At 40.0% G+C, this 27980-nt stretch overlaps 1 protein-coding gene across 3 annotated transcripts in view; it reads left to right on the top strand.

Annotated features, from left to right (window-relative positions):
* The window catches only part of NLN (neurolysin), a 100182-nt gene that overhangs the window by 421 nt on the left and 71781 nt on the right, over positions 1–27980 (top strand). The gene's annotated exons all lie outside the window — the stretch shown is intronic.

The following is a 27980-nucleotide window of genomic DNA, read 5'->3' on the forward strand; positions in this document are numbered from 1 at the left end:
AACGAATGCAGAAAGATGGTCGGGATAAGAAAATCATTTGACTTTCGTCCCCATCCAGAACTGCAGACCTGTCGTTAACAGTGCCGGCAGCTGTAGACTCGAATAACAATTCTCATTTACCCCTCCTGCACATCGTTAGCATACACATCGTTTAACACTCGCACAAGATGCAGCCGCTATGGTTTTGCTGCTTATTTCCGTCCATGCTTTCTAATTTCCTTTTTATTTACTTCGCATAAAACATTCGGCCTCTGGCCGGGGCTAATTGACTTGGCCCCAAATGGAGGAAATGATTGCTTGGACACGGTTTGGTGCAGCCCCAGCTGCTGTTTTGGACTGCTTCCTTAGCGCCCTCGCCACACCCCTGTGCCATAGACCAGTAGCAACATGGTGAGAGAATTAAATTCTTTGCACGGATGCGCTGGATGGAATGGTTTTCAGAAACAATGCCACTACCACCCGCATTCCCAAATCTAGCTTTGAACTGAAAATCTGAATGAAGAACCAACAGAAAAAGGGAAATGTGTGTTTCTTGCTAGATCCTTATAAAACCTTTAGAACCTAGCAATCAGCCTGTAAGCTTTTTAACAGTTTTCTGTTGTACGTTGCCACTCATCTGTGTGGAGCTTTAGGCTACTCAGTCCTTACAGTTTTGGCGCATCTGGGGACAGTAGTGATCATAAAGAGTTAGTGTGATGATTTTGACCATATTTCAGACTGTCCTTTTAGTCTGCAGGCTGCAAGTGGTATAGCTCTCAAATGAAGCTATACCAACAAATGAAGAAATATATATCTTCCTATAACGCAGGTGTGAGAAGAGAGAATAAATTTCATATTTGACAGTAGTTCTCAAACTTTTTAGTCTCAGGACCTCTTTACCACTCAAAAATTACTGAGGACCTAAGAGCTTCTGTTTATGTGGGTTATATCTTTCCTTATTTACCATATTAGAAATGAAACCAGGGAGATTTTTTAAGTATTTATTAGTTTATTTTTAAAACAGTAATAAATTCATTACATGCATAAATAACATTTTTAACAAAAAATAACTATTTTACAAAACATCTCCAAAACAGTCAGTGAGAAGATGGTATTGTGGATTTTTTTCCTTTGGGTTTTTATTTTTAATTGTGGTAAAATATACATAAAATTTACCGTTTTAATCATTTTAAGTGCACAATTCAGTGGCATTAAGTACATTCACATTGTTATGTAATCATTACCACTATCCATCTCCAGAACTTTTTCATCATCCCAAACTGAAACTCCTCATTATCCCCTCTTCCAGTACCTGGTAACCACTATTCTTTCTGTCTCTTTGAATTCGACTATTTTAGGTACTTGATACTAGGGGAATCTTACAATATCTGTTCTGCTGAGACTGGCTTATTTCACTTAGCATAATGTCTTTAAGCTTCATCCGTGTTGTAGCATGTGTCAGAATTTCCTTCTTTTTTAAGGCTGAGTAGTATTCTGTTGTATGGATATACCACATTTTATTTGGCCACTCATTCATCCATGGACTTTGGGTTGTTTCCACCTTTTGGCTACTTTGAGTAATGCTGCTATGATCATTGGCATGCACATTTCTGTTTAAGTCTCTAATTTCAATTCTCTGGGATACGTACCTAGAAGGGGGATTACTGGATCACAGGATAATTCTTTGTTTAATTTTTGAGGAACCACCTTACTGTTTTCCACAGCAGCTGTATTGGCAGCTATTGGCAAAGAACAAGAGTTCCAGTTTTTCCACATCTTCATCAACACTTGTTTTATTGATTTATTTATTTTTAAATAAGAACCATCCTAGGAGTGGCATTGTTTTGTGTTTTTGCAACACAAATATGTGACTTAATAGAAGGTAGCTGGATTCTTACATCTGCTAACACGTTTATTCTGTTGCACTGGTTCGTTTTGGTTTAAGAAGATGAAGAAAATCCCACCTGTCATATGTAGTTGGAAAAAGAAAAGTATTTTAATTTTAATAGACGTTTTAGATAATCATGGGTGTTCTTTGATATCACATCAAAGTTTGACAAGGTGTAGTTTTTATAAGAATGGTTGCAATGTGAAATATGAAACTATCAACGTACTTTTTCTTACTGTTACGTTAAAATCCATAGGTCTGTTTTACACTTGTAATGAGTCTCTTACCTATGCATGATTTTGTAATATCAAACACTATTCATTTGGAAAATAGTGGCTCACTGTGTTATACATAGCTTCCTAATGTTGACATATTTTACATTATCAAATAATCATATTCCTTAATATCATCATCCCATCATAAAAGTCTTCAAATACTAGAAAGCTGGCAAGCTCATGGTGGCAGATACACTTTTTCAAAATTCTATTTTTCATTTGAAAGCTGAAATTTTATCATCGGTAACAAATACTATCAGTTGTTTTCCTTGAAGTGACAGCCTTACTATGTTACATTTTTGAGAGGATTTCTGCAAAACACTTAAGTCTGAGTAACCATGGTTTGTCTGTCAGTCATTTTTTCAAGTATAAATGGTGTTCCATGAGAAAAGCAGCTATTTCAGTTCACAATTCAGTCAATTGCACAAGTGCTTTTAATTTGCACAACCAAATTCTCTGGACAACCATTGTACTCAGGTATTCAGCTGGTGCACTTTATGCCTACTTTGCCACACATATATTTAATGATTGAGATTTAATAAAATTAATAATTTTTACTATCTCATCAAGGACATTCTAAAGTGGAATTTACATTATTTTTAGCATGAGGGAGTGACAGTGAAGAATATAATGACTACTAGGACAGTTTGGTGTCATTGCCTTGATTTGTTCTAAGGTGCCAACAGTTTTATCTACCATTGCTTTTCACCATCAGTGCAGACGTCAACCAAGTGAAAAAGGTAAATAATGTCTTAGTATTTTTATGAAATACTTTCAACCTCACATACTCCTTGAAATGGTCTCAAGAACCACTCCCCATAGGATTGCAGACCACATTTTGAGAACCGCTGGTATGTGTTATGCATATTCTTTGTTTATGCATGGAAGAAAATAAATGTAAAAAGCCGTACAATTATTACTTTTTTAGAAGCTAGCAATCTACCATAAATATATTAACTATTTTGTTACTTAAGGGCATATATTGCAGTCAATCAACATACTCTACAGTAGTAGTAGTCATCCACCCATGGTTCTTGTGAGTGACTTAATCGCAGAATCTCTGTTTCAAAATCTGTATCTTCCTAAAGGAGTCAGTACTTGACCGACCACATGGAAGGCCCTCTATGTACTCCTGATTTCCTGTTTCCTTTGACATGTGGGAATTCATTTTAGTGTTATATGAGTAACTAGGTTTTTACTCAACCGGCTTATGATTTCTCTTGGGTTTTCCTGTTGTTATAGTTGCTGTATACTCGTTTCCCAAATCTAGCTTTGCAGCCAGGATCATTGATGGGGGTATTTAGCCAATTTCTTGGGAATAAGTAGACTGGGGATCTGAAGATTGAATTGTACTTGCTGTTCAACTAACCTTGTGACCTTAATTAAATCACCCAATTTCTCGGATTTCTCTTGAATTCCTTTTTTTTTTTTTTTTTTGCCATACGCGGGCCTCTTACTGTTGTGGCCTCTCCCGTGGCGGAGCACAGGCTCCGGACGCGCAGGCTCAGCGGCCATGGCTCATGGGCTCAGCCGCTCCGTGGCATGCGGGATCTTCGCGGACCAGGGCACAAACCCGTGCCCCCTGCATTGGCAGGCGAACTCTCAACCACTGCGCCACCAGGGAAGCCCCAAGACTGACATTTTTTTGAAAGACTTTTTCTTCTTATTAAGTGAAACAAAAAGGAAATCAACACAGAAACTGCAGCTAAGTATAAGAGAAAGTCCAGCTTGCAAAATATGGATTTCTGACTTACCATAGCTTATTTTGGAAGACCCTGTCCTTTTCCACCTACTCTGAGATTATCTATACCTCCTGCTTAGCGTTCAAAAGGGCACCCTCTTTATTTCTTAGACACACTTAGCTGGTATCTTTGATACGTAATCTTACTTGCTGTCAAGACCAAGAGAAAATTCTTTTTCTGCCTCACATTGTAGACAGGGTTGTAGGGACTGAAACAGTTGACGGCTGCTTGCCACAAAGCATGACATGTATACTATAAGGCTACATTGTTAGATCTTATCATTCTAACACTGAAAATTATATATTTATACAGCTTTCACATCCTCATAGGAATTTTCTGGCAAGACACAGCATAAAGAAACACAAATTATTTATGTAAACGAGAAGAAAATGAATGATAGTAGATTCCAACTACCAGTTGTACAGCTTTTTTGGAGGTCTCATATTCAGTCACTTTTTCATTTTACAAATATTTACTGAGCATCTGTTAAGTTATTGTTTAATCTCAGCACCACCTTATTCTAAACTATACAGCATTCCCTTGTAAATCCTCTCTTTTGCCATTGTCCTCTGTCTCAGTGAATGTCACCAGTTACCCAAGTCAAAAGCCTTGGAGCTGTTCCTGGCCTTCTCTCTGTAACGTTTCCGTCAACTCCCAAGTCTTCAAATTCTTTCTCTTTTCTCTATTCGTGGTACCACCGCTATAATCCAAATCTTTATCATCAGTCTCAGCCTCAATTTTTGCTTCCTACTAATATACTTTCCTTATGAAAACAGAGATCTTTATGAAACGCAAATGTGATGTGTCCCATTCCAGTTTAAAATTCTTCTTTTGATTGCCATGAATCTTAGGATAAAATCAAAACTCTTTCATATGGTTTATAAAGCCCTATACAGTCTGACCATGACTTAGCTCTCCCGGCTTCTCTTAACTCAATGTTTCAGCCAGAGAATTCATATCCTCATCTCCTGGCGTTAAATTAACACATGTTAATATCTTATTTGGAGTATGCTTCTCTTCCCCTACCTTTCCACAGCCTAGCTAATACTTGTCATTCAACTTAAAACTTATTATAGGGCTTCCCTGGTGGCGCAGTGGTTTAAAATCCGCCTGCCGATGCAGGGGACACGGGTTCGTGCCCCGGTCCGGGAAGATCCCACATGCCACGGAGCAGCTGGGCCTGTGAGCCATGGCCGCTGAACCTGCACGTCCAGAGCCTGTGCTCCGCAACGGGAGAGGCCACAACAGTGAGAGGCCCGCGTACCCCCCCCCAAAAAAGAAAAATGTTATCACAAATGCATGTTTCCCTAAGCAATATATGGTTTAGTTTCACATGATGGAACTAGTTTGACATGGCTGTGGTTCATTTTTTCGGTTGTTAGGTCTTTCCTTGTGTGACCATTCCAAAATGTATTATCCATTTTCTTGTCAGTGGGTTGTTCCCAGTTATTTTCTATTATAAGCAATACTGCTATGAATATTCTTGTATTTTCTCCTGATACATATGTGCAAGGGGAAGACCTAAGAAAAATTGCTGGGTTTGTAGGACATATGTACATTCTCAACTTTACCAAATGATGTCCAATTCTTTTCCAAAGTGGTGATGCTAATTTACTCCCTCTCGCTGTATATCCTTCATGAGTAGCCATTGATCCTCCATCCTTAGCAATTCTTGGTGTTGTCAGACCTTTTACCAATCCAAGGTTGTAAAATGGTACCTCTTGGTTTTTTTATGTATTGCTGTGTTTACTAATGCGTTTGAGCTGTTTTCATGTTTATATGCCATTTGTATTTTATGCCTGTTAGTGTCTTTTGCCCATTTTCTTATTTGCTTGTTTATTTTTTTTCATATTGAATTTAAGTACTATTTATATATTCTAGATACGTTTCATTTGATTTCCATTCAAAAGTACATATTTATAGTGTATTTTACCTATGCCAGCCACTGAGCTAACTCTGAGAATGGAGCTGTGGACATGACAAATTATCCCTGTCCACAAGGGTTCATGCCCTTACTCTGTTTAAGGACTCAGAAAGTAATCAAACATATCTCTAAAACAGATTGGGATAGATGCTGTTAATATTAGCTTAGTTTGCACTTCCTCAGGGTCAACTTGCCTGACTCCTACTAAATTTGATCCCTCTGAATACTGTAAGTAATTCCGTAGCATACACGTTATTATTAATAGTGTTTGTCTTCCACAGTAGTTCACAAGTTTTCTGAGATCAGGAGCCTGTTTTTTTGTTGTTGTTCATGTCTGTACCTCCAGCATTTAGCATGGTGTTGTTCCCAGAGTAGTTGCTTAACAACCATATGTAGTGACTGGATGGATGAAAAGATGTCATCAGTGGTAATAACTGAAAATTCAGCATTCATTCCTGATATCTAAGGAGTATAGGCCTAGATTTGACATTTTTATATTGACAATGACAGTATAACTTCTAGTAGGAAGTAAATATTTCAAACCCTATAGGAAATAGCTCATTGTGAATTTCTTTATGCAAAAAAAAAAGTTGCAAGAGGAAATTTATGTCTAAGTATTAATTTAGATCTAGTCATGTAATAAAAAATTACAGAGTAGAGTGCAGTAGGAAGCTAACCTAACCAACAGACTCATAGGAATTTTGAGTATATACTAGGTGATTTGAGGCAGAAGAGAAGCCATATGTTAAAAGACATGATCTTTGTCATATTCCCTTGTCACCACTGAGGGCATTCAAATAGTGACTTGGTGCCTTACAGACCAGTTGGTGGATCTGTAGAGTAATAGTCTAATTAATGAATACTCTGTATATTAATATACATTAATATATTAATAGCAAAGCTCATTCTACATTGTCAACCTGGATATGAAAGAAGTTGAAAGAGGTGCTAGTTTCTGAAGTACTGGGTCAGAAGCAACCAAGCTGAGAAGTTAACAAAGGTGAACTTCTCATGAGTGGGTGTGGGGTCAGCCCAGGGCAGAGAAACCAGACTCTCTGGACTTGTATGACCTGGGAGTTACTTGGTACTGGGGAAACACATGACATTAAGCAGAGTATAATCCTGAGAAAAGCCAAAATACTTAACTTGTTGTACAGACCAGGAAGGTAATGACATGCAGCTTGCCCTACTTGGTGGAAGAAGTACCCAGGAGAACCCAAAAACGCCATGATGGTGGATTCATATACTGGAACACATCTCATTCCTGCTCTGCTAGATCTAGACCCTGTGCTATAAGTACTATACTCCCATAACTGCACAAAAGAAACTGAAGGGAAGTAAAAACAAAAAAAACTTGCTTAGAATGGCAAAAAGGACCAAGGCGACTCAGTAAGATGTATAACAGCTCATCAAAATGTTTTTAATGACACTGAAAAATTGTAAACTTACAGAAATGATGGATAGTAGAATGTGGTTGATTGAAACCTATACATAACTTTCAAATCTTCATTCACTCATGTCACAAATATTGGCCAGCCCAATATTTGCTTGTTGAAATTTACTTTGTACTCCCCCTCTTTACCATAATTAATTTGTGATTGCTTACCTTAAAAATACACCTTAAGATTAATCGAGGGAAAAGAATATTAGGCAAAAAAAAATGTTTAAACATTAGAGTCAGTCTAATTCTTTTAACTGGGTTCAGAACTGTTAACTTTCTGGCAGTAAAGGCAAAGGGAAAACATACCATTAAAAATTATCAGAAACAGAGTTTTTCCTGGTACTGTTCATGAGATAAATTTATCATGTGGGTGCATTATACAGGGGAAATTGAGTGAATGCAATGAATAATAGCCTCAATAATACTTACATAGTAAATGCATAAGTAGACTTTGTATGGGCAATTTCTTATTCTGATCTTTCTTAAAAGACCAAGGCAGTACAGGGTAGTAAGGATGATAAGGCACATACATAAATAATTATAATACAAGATGGAGGGTGATAAGTACCACAGAGAGTAATAGAGAAATTGTTATGGGAGTTCAGAGGAAGGAGAGATTATTTTCAGGATAAAAGGAAGCGGCAAGGTCATAATTGGTCCTGGAAGAGTGGTAGGATTTGGACGTGTGAAGACCAGGGGAGGGAGTTCTCTTCCCCTCAGACTGTTTACCTGAATTTAGAAATAGGCACATTGAGTAAGTTGAGTGTCCAAGGCAAACATGCTAAAAACTAATGAAATGACTCCAAGAAAGAGAATGTACTACACCTTAAATTTATACAATGTTATATGGGAATTATAGCTCAATAAAGCTGGAAAAAGAACAAAGCTCAGTATGTAGAGATTTACACCAAAAAAAAAAAAAAAAAAAAGGGAAAGAGAATCTGCAGGGACTTCCCTGGCAGTCCAGTGGTTAAGATTTCACCTTCCAAAGCAGAGGGTGCGGGTTCGATCCCTGGTAGGGGAGCTAAGATCCCACATGCCTCAGGGCCAAAGAATCAAAACATAAAACAGAAACAGTATTGTAACGAATTCAATAACGACTTTTAAAATGGTCCACATCAGGGCTTCCCTGGTGGCGCAGTGGTTGAGAGTCCGTCTGCCGATGCAGGGGACACGGGTTCGTGCCCCGGTCCGGGAAGATCCCAAATGCCGCGGAGCGGCTAGGCCCATGAGCCATGGCCGCTGAGCCTTTGCGTCCGGAGCCTGTGCTCCGCAACGGGAGAGGCCACAATAGTGAGAGGCTCGCGTACCGCAAAAAAAAAATAAAAATGGACCACATAAAAAAAAATCTTTAAAAAAAAATACATTTAATACATTTAATGAGAGAAAATTGGCAAACCACATGGCGTTGGAGGCAGACCTGGTTTCAAATGCTTGTGTAATCTCACTAAGCTTCAGTTTCTTCAACCCTAAAATAGAGATAACATTTACTACCTCCTACAGTTTTTGTAAGGAGCGCAGGAACCATTGTATGTGAGAACATCTAGCACAGTGTTTGATACCAAGTGAGTCCATAATAACTTATAATTTGCTCCCTTCCATTCAAGGTAAAAGAAAGTAGTTCTAAGGGCTTGGATTTTTTTTTTTTTTTTTTTTGGCTGTGTTAGGTCTTCGTTGCTGTGTGCGGGCTTTCTCTAGCTGCGGCGAGTGGAGGCTACTCTTCGTTGCAGTGCGCAGGCTTCTCATTGCAGTGGCTTCTCTTGTTGCGGAGTACAGGGTCTAGGCGCGAGGGCTTCCGTAGTTGTAGCACATGGGCTCAGTAGCTGTGGCTTGCAGGTTCTAGAGCGCAGGCTCAGTACTTGTGGCGCACGGGCTTAGTTGCTCCGTGGCATGTGGGACCTTCCCGGACCAGGGCTCAAACCCGTGTCCCCTGCATTGTCAGGTGGATTCTTAACCACTGTGCCACCAGGGAAGCCCTAAGGACTTGGATAATTAAGAACTGACTAGGGATCTTCTTCAACTTATAGTGGGGTTATGTCGCCATGAACGCATCTTAAGTTGAAAAGTCAAAATACTTTTAATACACCTACCTACCAAACATCATAGCTTAGCCTAGCCTACCTTAAATGTTTTCAGAGCACTTACATTAGCAAAAGCCTATTTTATAATAGTGTGTTGAATGTCTCGTGTAATTTGTTGAATACTGTACTGAAAGTAAAAAACACAAATGTGTGGTTACAGAATAGTTGTATGTGTGTTGGTGTTTACCCTCATAACTGCATGGCAGACTGGAAGCTGCGGCCCACTGCCACTGCCCAGCATCATGACAGAGTATCGTCCCATGTATCCCAAGCCTGGGAAAAGATCAAAGTTCAGAGTTTGAAGCATAGTTTCTACTGAATGCGTATCGCTTTCACAGCATCATGAAGTCAAAAATCTTAAGTCTAGCCATTGTAATTCAAGGACTGTCTATACTTGTGAATATTGAAAGTCACAAATGTTTTATCAGTGACTGGGGGGAGGCTATAAATGACCTACTAATGAAATTAGTAGTGAAAAATGAAAGTTCCAGAGGATCTCAACTCACTATAACACCATTCTAATCGGGAGGAGACTCTTAATAGTATCAAATATGAAGTCTTATATTTAAGCTAAACACATCACCTATCGGAGAGCAGGATGATGTAAGAGCAGCACATGGGAAAAACTCAGAACCTTGAGTTGTTTTCGGTTTCAGTATGAATTAGCAGCTTGATGTGGCTGCCAAAGAACAAGAGAGGGAAGAGCCACTAATCAGATGACACTTTTAAGTCTTGGGTGTTAGTTGCCAAATGCAGTGGATACTTTTCAGTCCTGATTTCGCTTGGTCTCCATGTAACATTTACACTGTTAATGGCCACACATGATTTCTTGACTTCCAGAGAATCAAATTCCTAATTTTCCTTTATTACAAGGAATCCTCAAATTTCTTTCAAGCTTCCTTTTCCTGACACTTGCCTCTCAAGCCCTAGTTTTTCTCAAGTTTCTATTCTTAACTTCTACTGTAAATCCCTTTTTTTGTCTCCTTTCTTTGAGCAGACATACATGCTGGAGTCTCTCCCACACACCCTGCTGTCTGAAACCTTCCCTCAACCCACCTGGTATGCACTTTTCCTTTCCATACTTTTCTAGACTTCCCCAGTGTTCTTATCTACATGCTGTTCTTAGATGCCCCAGTCCATTCTAAGAATTGTACATCTGAATACATCTACAGCTATGTCTCCCACCCGGAGCCCTCTCCTTGCCTTCAGGTTCATATATCCAACTGCCATATCACCACAGTTTCATACCCTGGCGTATGTCATAAGCACTGAAAAAAATCAACATTTCCGAAACTTACCTAGTAGTGTTTCCCCAAACCTGACCTTGCATTTTCTATTTGCAAGGGTAAATGTGCTATGTTCATTTGCTACGGTCCCACCCACCAACCCACCCACCCAAACTGGAAACTATGACATCCCGTCTTTGCGAGTTTTACCTCTTGAATATTTCTTGAACCCATTGTTTCCTCTTCCACTCCCACTACCACTTTTTAAAAAAATATGTATTTATTTATTTGGCTGTGCCGGGTCTTAGTTGCGGCACGTGGGATCTTCGTTGCTATGTGTGGGATCTTCGGGATCTTAGTTGTGGCATGTGGGCTCTTAGTTGCAGCATGCAGGCTCTTAGTTGCAGCATGCAGGATCTAGTTCCCTGATCAGGAATCAAACCCGGGCCCCCTGCATTGGGAGTGCAGAGTCTTAACCACTGGACCACCAGGGAAGGCTCCCTACTACCACTTTTAATTTAGTTGTTCATCTATCTTACTGAAGCCTCCTAACTGACCTCCTTTGCCTCCTAAAATGGACCTTTCATACTTCCCACAGCTGTTAGAGTACCTAGCTAAAATGCAGATCTTGTACATACACACCTGTGTTCACAGCAGCACTATTTATAATATCCAAGACATGGAAACAACCTAAATGTCCATCAACAGATGAATGGATAAAGAAGATATGGTACATATATGCAGTGGAATATTATTCAGCCATAAAAAAGAATGAAATAATGCCATTTGCAGCTACATGGATGGACCTAGAGATTATCATACCAAGCGAAAGTAAGTCAGAAAGAGAAAGACAAATACCATATGATATCACTTATATGTGAAATCTAAAATATGACACAAATGAACTTATCTACGAAACAGAAACAGATTCACATAGAGAACAAGCTTACGGTTGCCAAGGCGGAGGTGGGTGGGGGAGGGATGGATTGGGAGTTTGGGATTAGCAGATGCAAACTCTTATATAAAGAGTGGATAAACAACAAGGTCCTGTTGTATAGCACAGGGAACTATATTCAATATCCTATAATAAACCATAATGAAAAAGAATATATATGTATAACTGGATAACTTTGCTGTATACCAGAAACTAACACAACATTGTAAATTAACTATACTTCAATACAAAAAATAAATAAAATACAGATCTTACCTTCTCACTCAGGGCTTCGATACAAAGTTTAAGGTCTCCAGCATGACATAAATAAAGCCATGGAATCTTGCCTATCAACCTCACCAGCCTCATCTTTCTCTGATTCCCATTTCTAACTTCCAAATTGGTTGTAATTCTTGCAATACACTCTACCAGTGATTGAAAATGGGCCTTTGCTAATCTTGTCTTCTATTCCAGGCTTGCCCTTATGCTTCTTCACATACCACACCCCATCCTTCCCTGGATAATTCCTGTTGATGCCCCCTCCCCAAGAAGATTGCTCTGATTTCCCAGTCTGAGTATTATTTCTCTGTCCAACTGTAACATCTTGTATATAATTCTGTAATTGCATTTACATGATATTGTTGTTATCTGTGTCTGATACACATAAGATCAATAGGTATCTGCTACATTCATTTTAGTATGTTTTTCTGCCATACTAGCCTTATTCATCTTTTATCTTTAGCAGCTAGCTCTGTGCTTACTTTCCCCAGAGCTCCAAATGCATGCTCCACTTCTCTACTTGGATATCTTACTGACATTATAAACTCAGCATGTCTATAATTGAATGCCTATAAAGCTCCAATTTCCCCCAGTCTTCCCACTCTCTCCCCAAAAAAGAAAAAGAAGGAAACATTCTAATCTGCTTCTCCTCCTGAACCCTCTAGCTATCACTCACATCCATGCAAAGCCAAAAGTGGTCATCTTAGACTTCCTCTCTCCTCCCACCCTCGTCTCACCAAGTCTTGTGGGGCTGCTGTTGAAAGATTCAGTCTAGACCCTCCAGTTCTGAAACTCTGTTGTTCTGTTGGTAAGCAGCAGCTTGGCTTATACAAAATAATATAACTTTTGGGGGTTGAAAGAAGCAGCTTAGTAAATAGTTAAGATTTCAGACTCTGGAATAAGGTTGCCTGGTTCACATCCCAGATCTGCCACTTACTTAGTTGTGTGACTCTGGCATGATTGTCAACCGTTCTCTGCCTTGGTTCTTCATCTATACAATGAGGATTAAATGAGATAATGCATTAAAAAAACAGCACAGTGCATGGACATAATTAGCACTTCATAAGTGCGTAAATGACTTTGTATTATATTCAGGTAGGTGCTTTTCTTTGCTTTCAGTGTGACTTCCAAACCTCAAGGACCTAAGGTTGGTAGTTATTCATCCTTCATCTTTGTTAGGAAGTGTTTTTAAAACCTGCCTTTTGTCTTTTATCGGTGAGGAAACTCTCTTCTCTGTTTTAAAGAGTAGCCTTCTGATATACAGACATGTCAAAGAATTTGAAATCATTTTTACCATCTTGAAGTAAATTAAATATGTGTCATTGTTATTTTCCTTTCTCACATAGTCTGTTGATTTACTTATTTCTCACATAAGTAAATGACAATTGGCTTCTAGGGGTTGCTGGCCAGACCAGCAGGAGAATTGGGATATGGCATGGGTCAACACAGAGCCACATGGACCATGCCCTCTGATTATGTCTCTGTCTGTCTCAACAAGGACAGGAAAGAGTAAAGAAAAGTAGCAGGCACTGACAAGGTGTTAGGTTAATAACTGTGGGCAACTTGAAGAGAATGGCAGAACTGTCAAAGTGAATGGTGTGATTGGTGATTTAGTATTTACCAACATTGACTCCAGAGCAAGACTGCCGGAGTTACCATTTATAGCTGTGTGACCTTGGGTAAGTTATTTGACCTCTCTGTGCCTCAGTTTCATCATTTCTAGAATGGAGATAAAATAGAGTCTCTGTCACAGTGTTATTCAAAGGATTAAATGAGTTAGTATATGCAAAGCAGTGCCTGCTGTGTAAATGTTTGACACTGTTTCTATTGATGGTAGTGGCAGTGGCCAAACAGCAACTAGAAGCTTATTCATTAACTAGATGAAGTAGGAAGCCAGCCAGCTGATAGCTGTGTCCAAAGTTGTCAGCCTCAAGTTTTAGATACACTAGAAAGCAGTATCACTTTGAATCTTCTCTAATAATCCATTTATAATGTAATATTCACTGTATCTGCAGTGAAGTATAGTTAATTACTTGACTTAACATCACTGAGCTTCATCCTAAATTAAAGGATTTGAACCAGCTGGTTTCTTAGGCCCCTTCCAGCTGTGAATTTAATGAACCTTCATTTACTGGTCAAATATATTTTGTGCTGTAGTTTCTTCTAGCTTCTTCTTACGTGTGCTCTAGTTTTCCCTTGGGGTTTGCTCCATTCTTATCCCTTTTAATCTGCTTGTCAGCATGAGTATTGTTTTAATGTTGAGTTATTATGTTTTTCAAACCACATGTCTGAGGTTAGAATAGCAACTAGAGCTATTTTTAATTTAAAATTTTACTTTTTATTATGTAAATTTTCAGCCACAAATAGAAGTCATGAAATTAGTATAGGTTTAAAATTACTAGCTTATGGCCAATCTCTTTTCATATGCCTCTTCATCTTCCAATTATTTTTATTTTTATTTTTTTTTTGCGGTACACGGGCCTCTCACTGCTCATGGCCTCTCCAGTTGCGGAGCACAGGCTCCGGACGCACAGGCTCAGCGGCCATGGCTCACGGGACCAGCCGCTACGCGGCATGTGGGATCCATCTGGACCGGGGCACGAACCCGTGTCCCCTGCACCGGCAGGCGGACTCCCAACCACTGCGCTACCAGGGAAGTCCCCTCCAATTATTTTTAAACATATGCCCAACATTTTATTGATACTACTTTAATCATAAGTATTTCGGTATATAAATAGCTCTAAGAGATAAAAATTTTTTTCAAAAATAATCACAATACTATCGTCACATGTAAAAATAATAAACGCCCATTTGTGGTTGAACCAGTCTTTAAAAATAAAAGCAAACTAGTTATTAGCCAGGCCTAGGAAGAGGATTTGGGCATCATCACTCACTCAACAAAATACCCATGCATAGATGACCCAAAAAAAAACAAAAAAAAGGCTAAGTATTAAATACTGTACTGAGGAGAGAAGTCTCTCTCCTGAGTAATTTACTAAGCATTTCAATTCTGAAAATTATGCCCCAAACACCAATTAAATGTGCCAGAAGCAATTTATTCATCCGCCTAGAGAAAAATAAAAGTGGAATGTCTTTTTGAGTTGTGGTTTTCCATGTATGTGGGTACACCCTTTACTAATGAATTATTGAAGAAGTCTTGATTTCATTTGTGACAAAGTACTTGATTTTAGATGCTCTGTGGTCTCAGGTGGCTTTTCTTAAGCCAGTTAAAGGATTTGAGAAAAGAAGTCTGTGCATGTTCATTTATTATAACTTTATTTAAAACCTGTAATTATTAAACCACTTGTCCTATACAAGTCAATTAGACTATTATCTTCTGTTTCTTATTTTCAGAACCTGAGATTTTTCTACTTCATTCTTTATAACTTAGTGATATGAACCTTTTGTAAAAGTTCTATTTTTTTTTCATAAGTTTATTTTTATTTATTTTTGGCTGTGTTGGGTCTTTGTTGCTGCACGCTGGCTTTCTCTAGTTGCGGTGAGCAGGGGCTACTTTTCGTTGCGGTGTGCGAGCTTCTCATTGCGGTGGCTTCTCTTGTTGCGGAGCATGGGCTCTAGGCGCACGGGCTTCAGTAGTTGTGGCTCGTGGGCTTAGTTGCTCCGCCACAGGTGGGATCTTCCCGGACCACCAGAGCTCGAATCCGTGGTCGAGCATTGGCAGGCGGATTCTTAACCACTGCGCCACCAGGGAAGCCCTAAAAGTTCTATTTATTAAGAGTAGAAATATTACAAACATTTATAGTGTCACACAGATTCACTATGTTATGAAGCAGAAACTAATACACCATTGTAAAGCAATTATACTCCAATAAAAATGTTAAAAAAAAAACCCTTAAGCTGTTTCTTTCTAACATTTTAAAATTTTTATTTCTATTTCTTGGAAAAGATGACTTTGAAGAGGCCCTTTTCATTTATTTACAATGAAATTTGGAAACAAGAACTTACTTCTGTTACATTCCAAAATCCAAAATAAAATTGCCTTTTTTCCTTTTTTTAAATGGGTCACTAACATTTTAAGAAAGAGTTGAAAGTAAATCATTCATTCCTAGGGGAGCCTTTGTATAATATAATTAATTGTACTTTTAAGCCTTGTTGATATAGGAAATTGTACACAACTGAGATTTTATGTGGTACTGTTTCCAAAATAGTATGTTTTCACTGTGTAAGACCAAGATTGGACCATTATTGTTGCACTGGTCACTTTTGTCATCCAATTTAAATGCTACATTTGTGAATACCAAAACGGGATGGCCCAATAAAAGAAAATGGGTAATGCTTTTGGCTTTATCAGATGCTGGAGGCTACTCAGAATAAAGGCCACTGGAATGTCTCCATGTTTAGGATAGATCTGCTCTGTTCTCAATATGTTTGTAGCTGAGTTCATGGTGTACATTTTTGTGAATGGCTGTTTATGGGCAGTGTACTGTGTAACTTTGGCAAGAGCACTTTGAAAGTTCAGTCTTCTCATAAGGTTTCTTTCTAGAGCTGCTAAACATTTTCTGCCCAATCTAAAAATTACTTTCCTGTACCAGCAGGTGGAAGCAAGAGCAGTCAAATTGTAGTACTTTGCTTTCTAAGTGTACCAGCATGTCCTGTAGATAATCTATCCATGACTCAGAGTATCTTTGATATATCACTTTAATTACTTTTCTTTAACAACTTTATTTTCTTAGCACATTCTCTTGATTGCTTTATCACCTTATTAGTGTCTGGGACCAAAACTAATAGTCATTCTAAGACAGGCTAATTTAGATTTTTCATTGCTTTCTTATACTTCATTCAAGTTACAACATATACGCTATGCGCTGATACATTCTTCCACATATGCCAACAAGTAAAAAGATGACTAAGACACGGTCTGCATTCTCAAAGAACTTACTTTCTAGTGGAATGACAAGGAGAATGTCTTCTTCATTCTTCCCCTGACCTGGGAGAACAGATCATTCAGCCTTCCTAGTGTATCTCCAAGTAACCTGTGGCTGGCATTCAGTATTCACAGAAATTTTAATTCATTCAACAGATATTTACTGGGTACCAGGTACTATGTAGGGGCTTAATTAATAAACTTGTGCTTTTTTCCTAACAGAGTTTTTTTTAAAAAGACTGAAACGCTCTTCAGGAGAAGTATCATTCATTTAAAATTTTTTCAATTCAGATTATATAGATCAGGTTGACATATAGACACTAAAACATTGAACTTAAGGGTTTAGAAGTAGTTAATGTGAGTAACATTCCCTGGAATATACTTAGAAGACCTTCCACAAACGCTAGTCAAAATAAAATTAAAGTAAGCTATTCTAGATCAATTCTGTTAGCTGTTTACTGACATCTAATAATAGTAGAAGTAGTAATAATAATAATAATAAAGTATTTTATACAAAGAGTATAAAAGAAAGAGGAGAACCAAGTTTTAAGGTTGTGTGTGTGTGCAGAGTGAGAGAAATATAAGAACCTCCCCAAGGTAGAGTTACTTGCTCTGTCTTCTAAATTCCCCATTGCTTTATTCATACAAAATTTGTTGCCTGGGGCTTCCCTGGTGGCACAGTGGTTAAGAATCCACCTGCCAATGCAGGGGACACGGGTTTGAGCCCTGGTCGTGGAAGACCCCACATGCTGTGGAACAACTAAGCCCGTGCACCACAACTACTGAATCTGGGCTGTAGAGCCCGTGAGACACAACTTCTGAGCCCATGTGCCACAACTACTGAAGCCCGCACACCTAGAGCCCGTGCTCCGCAACAAGAGAAGCCACCGCAGTGAGAAGCCCCCACTCGCCGCAACTAGAGAAAGCCCGCGCACAGCAACGAAGACCCAACGCAGCCAAAAATAAATAATATACATATATATTTTTTAAAAATTTGCTGCCTGATATTCTAATCCATCTCTGTGTCTCTTCACAAGTCTATAAGCTCCTGGAAGGCAGTAACTGTCTTATTCATCTTTGTAACCTCATTGTTTACTGAAGGAGTGACTGAGTCAACTAATATACTTCGTGGGAAAGCCCTTTGTAATGAGCCCTTTTTGGGGAGGAATATAATTTGCAATGTAGGCATAATCACAGAGAATGGTAACAAGTCTATATCTTTATCTGAGAAATCACCAGGGAATAGAGAACTAGCATTTGTTGTATAGAAAGTTATCTTAGAATGCCTCAGCTGAACCTTATCCACAAGAAATGTAGGTTATTCGTTTGCCTGAGTACTTTAAGAAAGCATTTGCAACTTCCTAGGAATACACTTTATCAAGTGGTTTACTGCTTACCTACGAGTAGTTAATCAAAGGGCTCTGGAAAAAGTGAGACCTGGGTGCAAAGGGTCGCCGTCAGGTTGTCCAATGAGTTGAGTTGTTTGAGTTGTTTTACTCTTTGGAAATGGGTGACTAAAAGGTGCCCATGGGGACTTCCCTGGTGGCACAGTGGTTGAGTATCCGCCTGCCAATGCAGGGGACACGGGTTCGAGCCCTGGTCCGGGAAGATCCCACATGCTGTGGAGCAACTAAGCCCGTGCACCACAACTACTAAGCCTGTGCTCTAGAGCCCGTGAGCCACAACTACTGAGCCCGCGTGACACAACTACTGAAACTGTGCACCTAGAGCCTATGCTTTGCAACAAGAGAAGCCACCGCAATGAGAAGCCCATGCACTGCACCGCAACAAGGAGTAGCCCCCGCTCACCGCAACTAGAGAAAGCCCATGCACAGCAATGAAGACTCAATGCAGCCAAAAATTAATAAATAAATTTGTTTTAAAAAATTAAAAAGTTCTATAAAAAAAAAAAAGGTGCCCATGCCTAGCTGGCCTGTTTTTCAGAGCTGGATGAAAGCTGAAGTGGAGCATTGCTCCACAGCCCTTGCAGCAATCCTTCACGGAGTGGTATAGACAACAGATCAGACTAGTGATGTCAGTATATATGCTTTAACTACCTACCTTATTCTCTCCCCATTACAAGCGGGGTGGAAGATCAGGGAGGTGCAGTTGGTGACACATCTGATGTTTTCCTTTTTTAGGATTCAGGTGCAACATGAATATAGCATAGTAGTTAAGAATGTGGGCTCTGGGGCTTCCCTGGTGGCACAGTGGTTGAGAGTCCGCCTGCCGATGCAGGGGACACGGGTTTGTGCCCCGGTCCGGAAAGATCCCGCATGCACCGGAGCGGCTGGGCCCATGAGCCATGGCCGCTGAGCCTGCGCGTCCGGAGCCTGTGCTCCGCAACGGGAGAGGCCACAACAGTGAGAGGCCCGCGTACCACAAAAAAAAAAAAAAAAAAAAAAGAATGTGGGCTCTGTAATCAGGCCTCGGTTTAAATCCCAGCTCCATACCTGCTGTGTGACCTTGAGCAAGCTACTTCTCTCTGCCCAGTAAAATTGTGTTGATAATGCCTACCTCTTGGCTTGTTGGGAGGATTGAATAAGAAAATGGATGTAAACTCTTGGTATAGTGCCTGGCACATTAATTGTTAATAAATTTTAGGGGTGATGATAATACTCATCATTCATATGTGTGACAACTTTCTAGTTTAGGGGCATAGGTGAAGAGTGGTAAACTGAGATTGGGAAGTCGTGAGAAAGACCAGGTTTTGAACATGTTGCATTTGAGATATCTGTGGGTCTGGAGTTCCAGCTTGACATCTAGATGGACTCATGGGAAACACCCAACTTTTTTGAATGGGTACGGGAAGAGAAGCCAGCAAAGGAGACTGAGAAGAAATGGTCAGAAAAGTGGAAGAAGGACTAGGAAAATAGCAAAGTGACGTTTGCCAGAGCACTTTTGGTGGAATGATGTGGAAGAATTAGTGATAGGCAAGGCAGTGTAGTCAGTACCTGAGAAAATTACAGGACTCAAAGCTGAAGACCATAGGTTGGGGAACACATCTTTCTTTAAAACTGAGAGAAAGAAGATGGGAATGAGTAGAGATGTAAATATATTTTGTCATATTTTAATTACATTTTCTATAAACTTAGAAACCAAGCTGGTATGACCTTTCTGGGCATTAATTCTACTAAAGAACGTTAAAAGAAACAATCTTGGCTAAGAATGTGATTCTCTGTTTGCTGTTAAAGTTGACTTATTCTAAGGCATTTAATTCCAGAGCATTCTGTTCATAAAACAGTTTGATCCTAAGTCAGATTAAAAGGTCCGCAAATGAAAAAGCTGTTGTCTGGAACACTAGTGGCTCAAATACCAGATGCTTAGCTTTGTTAGGGGGCTATAAGTATGCAAACTGGGAGGCTCAATAACTGGTGAGTACTGCTCCTGAGTCTGATTCCCTAGTGCAGCAGTCCATTCAGAAGAAGAATTATTAGCCATATTCAAGATACTTGAGTATCCAATATATGCCATTCTATCCAGTCTGTATTCCCTCATTGCAGATCAGGGATCTGTATAATGCTCCATGGAAGTTAAATGTTCTCAGATGGAACTACTTGTGTATTAGACATGTAGATAGTAGAAGTATTAAACAAATAACTTTAAGTGGAATTTTTTGGGTAAACTTGTCACAGTTAAAATATACATGTACCACAAACTATGTTAGGTTCAGGGTCTACAAGTATCACTAAAACCCAGTGCCTTGTCAGGGTATACTGGAGACGCAGCTGAGTAAGTAGGTGAATACTCTCCAGTGCGATAAGTGCTTCGGTCAATGTACATGTAGGATAGTTTAGTAGCACAGAGAAAGAATTTCTGAAACAGCTGGAGGTAGTCAAAGAAGCCTTCCTGGAGAAGATGACGTCTGAACTGAGATTTGAAAGATAAGTGAGACATGAAAGAGGTGATGTTCCTCAGGTAAGGAAGAAGAAAGGTGTTCCAGGGAGAGGGAAAATGCTGCAAAGGCCTGAAGAAAGCCTAACAATTTTAGGGAGATGTGAAAGTAGTTATTGATGCCTAGAGCATAGATTTGAGGGCAGAAAGGTGGCACTGAGAAAGCCAGCAAAATAGGGGCAGATCCAGAGGGCCCTGTTAAGTAGCTTGAACTTGATCCTGAAGTCAGTGAAGTCAAAACTTGATCCTGAACCACGCCACTGAAGGAGTGCCATGATCAGACTTACCCTTCAGGAAGATTACTCTGCAGGCAATCTGGAAAAATCGATCAGAAGGCATCCAGAAAGGTCCAGAAAGGTCTCCTAGACTTGGGCAACTGAATGCACACTGGTGACCTTCACTGGGATGAGGAATACAGGAGGAAGACAGGTTTGGTTCTGGGAAATAAGGAAGATGGTCACTTTAATTTTAGACATACTGAGTTTGATGTGACCATTGACATCCAAGTGGAGCTGTCCAATAGGGTTAGCTATATGGGTCTAAAACTTAGGAGATTTGGGCTAGAGATATAGATGTGGAAGTCTTTAGCTACAGGTGGTATATGTAGCCATGCAAGTGGACCAGAATACCCAGGAAGTGTGTACAAAATGAAAAGAGAAGAAAAGAGGGCATGGAACTGAATCCTGAGGATCACTAAAGAATTGTAAGGAAGAGGATAAAAAAAGAGCAGATGGTCGAGATTGTAAAGATACAGCCAGAGACATAGAATGAAAAGAGGTATCATTATCACAGATGGCTAAGGGAGAAAAAAATTCCAAAACAGAGGGAGTAAAAAAAGAAGGAATTGCAACACTCAAATATCACAAAAAGTCAGGATAGGTAAGTACTGAAGAATGTCAGTTGGGTTTATTAGAAATCATTGGGGACCCTGCTGAGAGCAGTTTTCATCTTTTATGAGGCCAGGACCCAGACTGAAGTAGGTTGAAGAGTCAAAGAGAGTTGAGGACATGAAGACAGCAAGGGCTGGCTAGACCACTCTGAAAAATCTTGGGGATGAAGGAAAGGGGAGAAATAGGGTGTTTTCTAGTGGGGCACCCAATATCAAGGAAGATTTTGATTTATTTAGATGAAGAAACCTAAGCGCTCAAGCATGTATATGTGTATAAAGAGGCAAAACAAATGAGACATTTAAGATTCTACTAAAAGAGATAATATTTCAGAGTGATGTCCTTGAGGAGATGGGATAGGACCCAAGCACAGAGTGAGAAATTGGCTTTGAACAAGGTGCCCATTATACTAGTTAGGAGTACAGAGGAGAAGATGATACAGATGTAGCTATGTTTGTAGGCGGCAAGTTGAGGGAGTTTCTGTCTGATGGCCTCAGGAATGTAGGCAGCAAGGTCAGCTAGTGACAGTGAGAGGAGAAATTTGGGGAGGCTGGTCATGGTTTGAAGTAACTGGTGTGGGAAATGGGAGGCAGACCTTTATGGATGGATTTCCTGAAGCCTTGAGTGTTCAGCTCAAATTAGAGACCATGATATAATAACGTCAAAATCCATAACCCTGTTCAGAAATCTACATGCAAGAATAGGGAAGGTGGCTGGTTAAAATGGTCCTGGGCAGAGGTGTTGAAGGTGGATATAGCAGAAGGACTAGGAGCAGGGCAGTTGGGGTTTTAGTGAAAGATGTTGGATTGATAGATGAGGCTCGCTTTGACATTTGTGCAACGTGGGAGAACAGTCCAATTGGAAGACCACCCAGGCTCCCTCCTTTACCTTGAGGGTCCTCACATGTGCATGGGTATCTCCACCTGTAAGTCCAAGCTCCAACCACACCCTCTCCTACCTATGACCACCCCTCAGTCCAAGAGATGTACACACCAATGGTACAGTTCAACTTCTGGAGGACTGATCCAGGGAAGAGACCCGCATAGGCTCTGGGAGCCATTTGAGCAAGGGATTCTGGAATCCTGGGTACTCAAAGCATGGTTGTGTGGTCAGCAGGTGTGAGGCTCTGCCTGGGCACCTCCTCTCAGCTCTCTTGATCAGAGTGCAGATGCAAGAGGGCCAAAGTGAGCCCCTCTAAAGTGCAGTAATTTCCCAGGTCTAAGGGGAGCTACAGGGGATGCCTAGTAGAGTGAGGAAAGAGAAGGATCAAAGGACCTGAGGTCTAAAGGAGATAGAAAAATAAGAATCATAGGAGTAGAGAAATGGAAGCTGAAAAGATAGAAGGTTGTGATCAGAGAGTAGAATATCAGAATGTATCATCTCTTAGGAGCATCTCCAAGTGGTGGTAAGCAGAGTAAGCATGAAGGTTCTTGGAGTGAAGTAGGTCAAGAAACTGAAGTTAAGGGAGTGGTATAGCTCATCCATCTCTCCTTAGAGTCTTCCCGGGATGATTTTGGAGCTTAAGATGGAAAAGAGTGTAGAGCCAAATCTTGATAAATGTGAGGGAGTGGCAAAGAGGTTGGTTGATAATAGCAAGTAGTATTGCAGGAAGGCAGCAGCCTCAGAGGAATACGGTTGTAGCACAGTAATGATTTGGAAACTATGTTGGGAATCTAGGAGAAAGTTCACCCTGTCACAAGGCCCAGTAGCATGAGGAGCTTGAGAGAATGAGCACACATCCTGGGGAAGGCGATGGGTTCTGCACGGATCCAGGTTTCAATTAAGACAGTGGAATAGACCGTGCTCTGAAGAGGTTGAGGATATACAGAAACTTGAGTATCAGGAGAGAGACTGGGAGTCTGGGATGGGTTCACCAGTTGGAGATGCTTTAACCTTTGGGACATTGGCAGGAATGTGAGACATAACAGGACACTTACAGCAGAGAGAAAACAGTAAGTTCACATATGTTTGATACGTTGAGGGACTAGTACCAAGAACCTTCAGGTAAAATTTTGTAACTTGAATTTTCTATCTTGGTAAGCACAGCTTATTAAGATTGATTCTCAGTTGTAAAAATAAAGGATTTGTGGAATTTAAACTATCTTGTAAAAAAGTGTTTTTTATATTTTAATGATATTGTCGATACCTTTTGGCCCTGCTTCTTGTAGAAAGAACTAAAAGTCTTTTCTTCTACACTGATGTTCTTAAAAATAGTGCTTCCTCAGACATATTTCTCAGAATGTTGTTAGGATTAAATAAGTGTTTTTAACACTGCCTGGCACATAGGAACTACTCAGTAAATGAGTTCTCCCTTCCTCACTTTCTCTGTTCTTTCTTCCCTCCAAAGAAGACACCAGAGGAACTGCTTTGCAAGTGGAAAAGAGAAAGGATACCCATAGGAGGATACAGGCGTACATCTCATTCCTACAATGAGATCATCTAGCGCAGCACTGTTAATTAGAACTTTCTACATTGATGATAATGTTCTCCATCTGTGCTGTCCACTATGGGAGCCACTTGCCATGGTGGCTGTTGAGTATTTGAAATGTGCCTAGTGCAACTGAAGAACTGAATTTTTAATTTTATTTACTTTAAATTTAAGTAACCACAGGTGGCTACTGTATTAGAAAGCATAGATGTAGTGGATAAAGTGCTGCTTGGCTGGAGGCTTCAAGGTGGAAGTAGGCTAAGTGCCTAAAAGAACAGGTGAGCCTTGGGGAGGTGCATGACTGGGCTTTGGCACTGGTGAAATCCAAAACTATGGAGCCCCGTGTGCTCTGATGAAAGGAACCTGGACTTGAGCTGTGGCCTGTAAATTGTAAGGAGAGGGGCGATTTAGTTAAATCAATGGCTGAAAATGACAACTTTGTGATCAGTAGGGATCAAGATTAAAAAGAAATGGTTCTGACATAATAGCCAGATGAGAAATAACTAAAAGAAACGTATAGAAATTCCAGTCGAAGGGGTTGATGAAATGCAATCTTCATAGCTTGTAGAGAAACATTAGTTCCAAAGTAAATACTAGGAATATTTGCCAAGTATTTTAAAGAATTGGGGCAGGGCTTCCCTGGTGGCGCAGTGGTTGAGAGTCCGCCTGTCGATGCAGGGGACACGGGTTCGGGCCTTGGCCCGGGAAGATCCCACATGCCGTGAAGCGGCTGGGCCCGTGAGCCATGGCCGCTGAGCCTGTGCTCCACAACGGGAGAGGCCCATGTACGCAAAAAAAAAAAAAAAAAAAAAGAATTGGGGCAAATTTCAGGTAATGCCATGCAAAATGTGTACTACAACACAGTAACACTATAGGGAAAGGATGGGAGCATGGATTAAATGTAAAGTCTGGGGAAATGGAAGTTGTGACATTTTATGTAGTGGAGTTTCACTCTAGTCCTGGCCCTAATAAGACACACTTTCCTGTATGGATGTTTATTTGTGATGATGAAGGGAGATGGTGTTGCGGTAATGTTTTAGCCACGTCAATACCGTCTCATTTCAAATACATAAAGCATCTTCTATTTGCTCAGCAATGTGCTAGGGTTGTGACACGAGGTATGTACAATGGTTATCGTGCTGGACAAGTCCTAGTCTGATTTGGCATACACAAACCAGTTGAACAGGTGGATGACAGTAATTTAAATGTCTAAAATGAACGGCACAGATAAAAGGTGATAGAAGCTCAGATCTGTATGAACTGGAACGGTCAAAGACGCCTTGATGGGAGGACTTGGAGGCCTTTAAACTATACTTCAGAAGAAAATGAATCAAGCAAATCAGAACATTTCTGAAACTACATTCCATAAGATGTTTTGCTAAAGTTTTAGGACACTAATTAACTCACGGTAACTGTAGCATGCTCATTTGTCCAAACGAAATTCTTTAGCCTGGTGATCTCTGTCAAAATCTGTACTACTTGCTTTCTTTGCCTAAATACTTTATTTGGTTTTTCGACATAGGAGACTAGAACCCTAACAAATGCATCTTCTTGTCAATTCTAGTAGCGTATTCTATATTATTTCTTGGTTAGAAATTCAGAGTTGTGTGTTGAAAGTGCTTTAAAGACAGGAGAAAATGAAGGTGTAGTTGGGACTGAAATAATAGAGAGCCTGGGAGTTTGTAGGGGGGAAAAAAAGCCTAGAGTTTAATCAGACAGTAGGAATCTCGGATTTAATCTAGACTTTCATGTTCACATAATTGCAGGTAATAACTCCTGTAGAGAAAGACACGATCATGGTGTATTGCCTGCTTTCAAATTTTGTAGCTCTCAGTTGCAAAAAGTCAATAAAAAATCCTCACCAGATTCTCAAGGGTACAAGCACAGTTGCTAGAATGACTGCAGGTGCACTGGTTTTCCCACCCAAGTGCAGTTCTCCAGGGCCGCAGAGACACTGAAGGGGAGGAAGAGATCAGTGTACCAGCATCCGAAGTACTGGATGAGCTTGAAATCGTAATAAAGGAGAAAAGGAGGGATACTCAGCAAAAAAAACTGTGCGAGAGGAAAAGCGGAGACAGTGCAGGGAGAAAAATTCTCAATAGATCAAAATGTTTTAGTTAGAAGTATAAGGGAATCCTTCTGTCTCCATTTCTTTTCTTTGGTAACAAGAATTATAAATCCTGAAAGGAATTAAGACAAAATCCCAGGAGGCAAGAAAAGAACGTATAAGATAAAAATTTTCATGTGTTCTGTTGACCCATGAAATCATGATTTCTAACTTCTGTTCCTTTCTTCTTACCCCTTCTACATTTAGGGAATAATACTACTTTAAGGAAGGGGTAGCTTTATATTAGTTGCAGTAGAAACTGTACAAGGGTGATTGTTGATATAGCTGTTCAGCCAAGGTAGAGCTGCTGACATCTTTTTGTTTTGTCTTGTTTTGTTTTTTGCTGCTGACATCTTTATCAGTTTAACTGAGGTGTGCCGTGGCCAAACACTCAGCCTTTTGATAAATGTTCGGAAGTAAATGAAAACCAGTGGAGGTCATCTTATCAGTGAAATGTTTGACATAATTTTCTTTTAAAGCTTAACAATAATGTTTAACAATAATGAAAATTTGTTCATAGTAATTGGTTTGTACTAAGAGGAGTGGTGAAAAAAGCAGGGTATTGAGATGCAGAAGTCTTATGTTTTATTCATCAGTCTCCCTCTTGCTGTTCCCTACCTCAGTAATCCCGCGGCCAGTCCCTTCACCTGTACTGCAACTTCCTTGGCTGACTCCTTGTTTAAGGCCTCAGTTCTGTGTATCCATGAGGGATTGTGGGAATAATTATTTTGGAAATTTTCAGCCAACACACTGAACTTCACATCCCTATTATTTTAGGTCACCACCAAGCCTGTGAGACCCTCCAGTCATCCATCATTTCTTATATTCTGACCTCCTTACTTGTTTTTTCTGTGCTCATTCCTTTACCAGTTTTCATTCCTTTTTCCGTTAGGATCCTGTATGAGGCAAATAACATAAAAACACATTCAAACTGCCTTTAAACAATATGCTCACATAACTAGAAAGTCTAGCTCTAGGTCAGCCTTCAGAATTAGTTGATCTAAGGGATCAGTGATGTCAGTAAATATTTGGTTTCCTTTATTCTTCCGGTCACAGTGTTTATTTCATCATAAGTCAGGTTCCACTCTTTCTCATAAGATAGATGCCAGCTACAGTCAAGGACACCAGCTTGCTCAGTTACATTCAATAGGAATGAGACCCCTTTTTCTCACAGGAGTTCTGAGGGTGGGGGCAGCCACCTTCAAAGTTCATGGACTTCGCTGAGGAGGCATGGGTACTGGGAAGAAAATGTGTATGTAATCAGATGGGGAAGAGGTGAATGACTGGACAGCCAACACATATTTAGCTATTGGTTGTACTCGGACTCCTCCTTTGTTATTTCTGGAGCCCTTGTCCCATAGTAAACAGACTCCTCCATTTCTTCATATTCTCTGGATCCTCTCTTCTCCTCTTAACCTTTACTGAAATCCACTCAACTCTGAGGAAAGTTTTCCCCATCTCTGTTTCTTCTACACGCCATACCACTAAGTAAGGAGGAAAGATCCACATCTTCTTTGTTGCCCGACTCCCACCGTGTCTCCCGTTATACTCCCAGACCAACACTTCTTCACCGTGGTGTAAAAAAACACCTTCAAGGCTCACGGGACCCTGCTCATGATGTCCTCTCCCACCCATCTGGTTGGTCCCCTCCATTCTTTGAAGGTTTTGTTTCGTGGTTCAGTCTTCCTTTCTACTCCCAGGCCCAGCCATCAAGCTGCTGATGCCAGTGTTCACGTAGACGGTCGGTTCTTTGCACTCTTCTGCTCATTTGTATCAGTCCACTTCCAAGAAAGTATCCTGGTTCTTGTCAGGCTTAATCTTTGATTTCTTAAATTCAAACATATCTCTTTTTTTCTTTTTTACTGTAACCTAACTACTTCCATTTTACCTGTTTCATTGATTTTACTGAGACTGTAGTCTCTTCCTATCTAAAACAATTTGCTCTGCTCGTGGTATATATGGCATTTCTTCCTACCTCCATTAAGACCTTCCTCCATATGTCTTTTTTTT

This window comes from Lagenorhynchus albirostris, chromosome 3, assembly GCF_949774975.1.
Source record: "Lagenorhynchus albirostris chromosome 3, mLagAlb1.1, whole genome shotgun sequence".
Lineage (NCBI taxonomy): Eukaryota > Metazoa > Chordata > Mammalia > Artiodactyla > Delphinidae > Lagenorhynchus > Lagenorhynchus albirostris.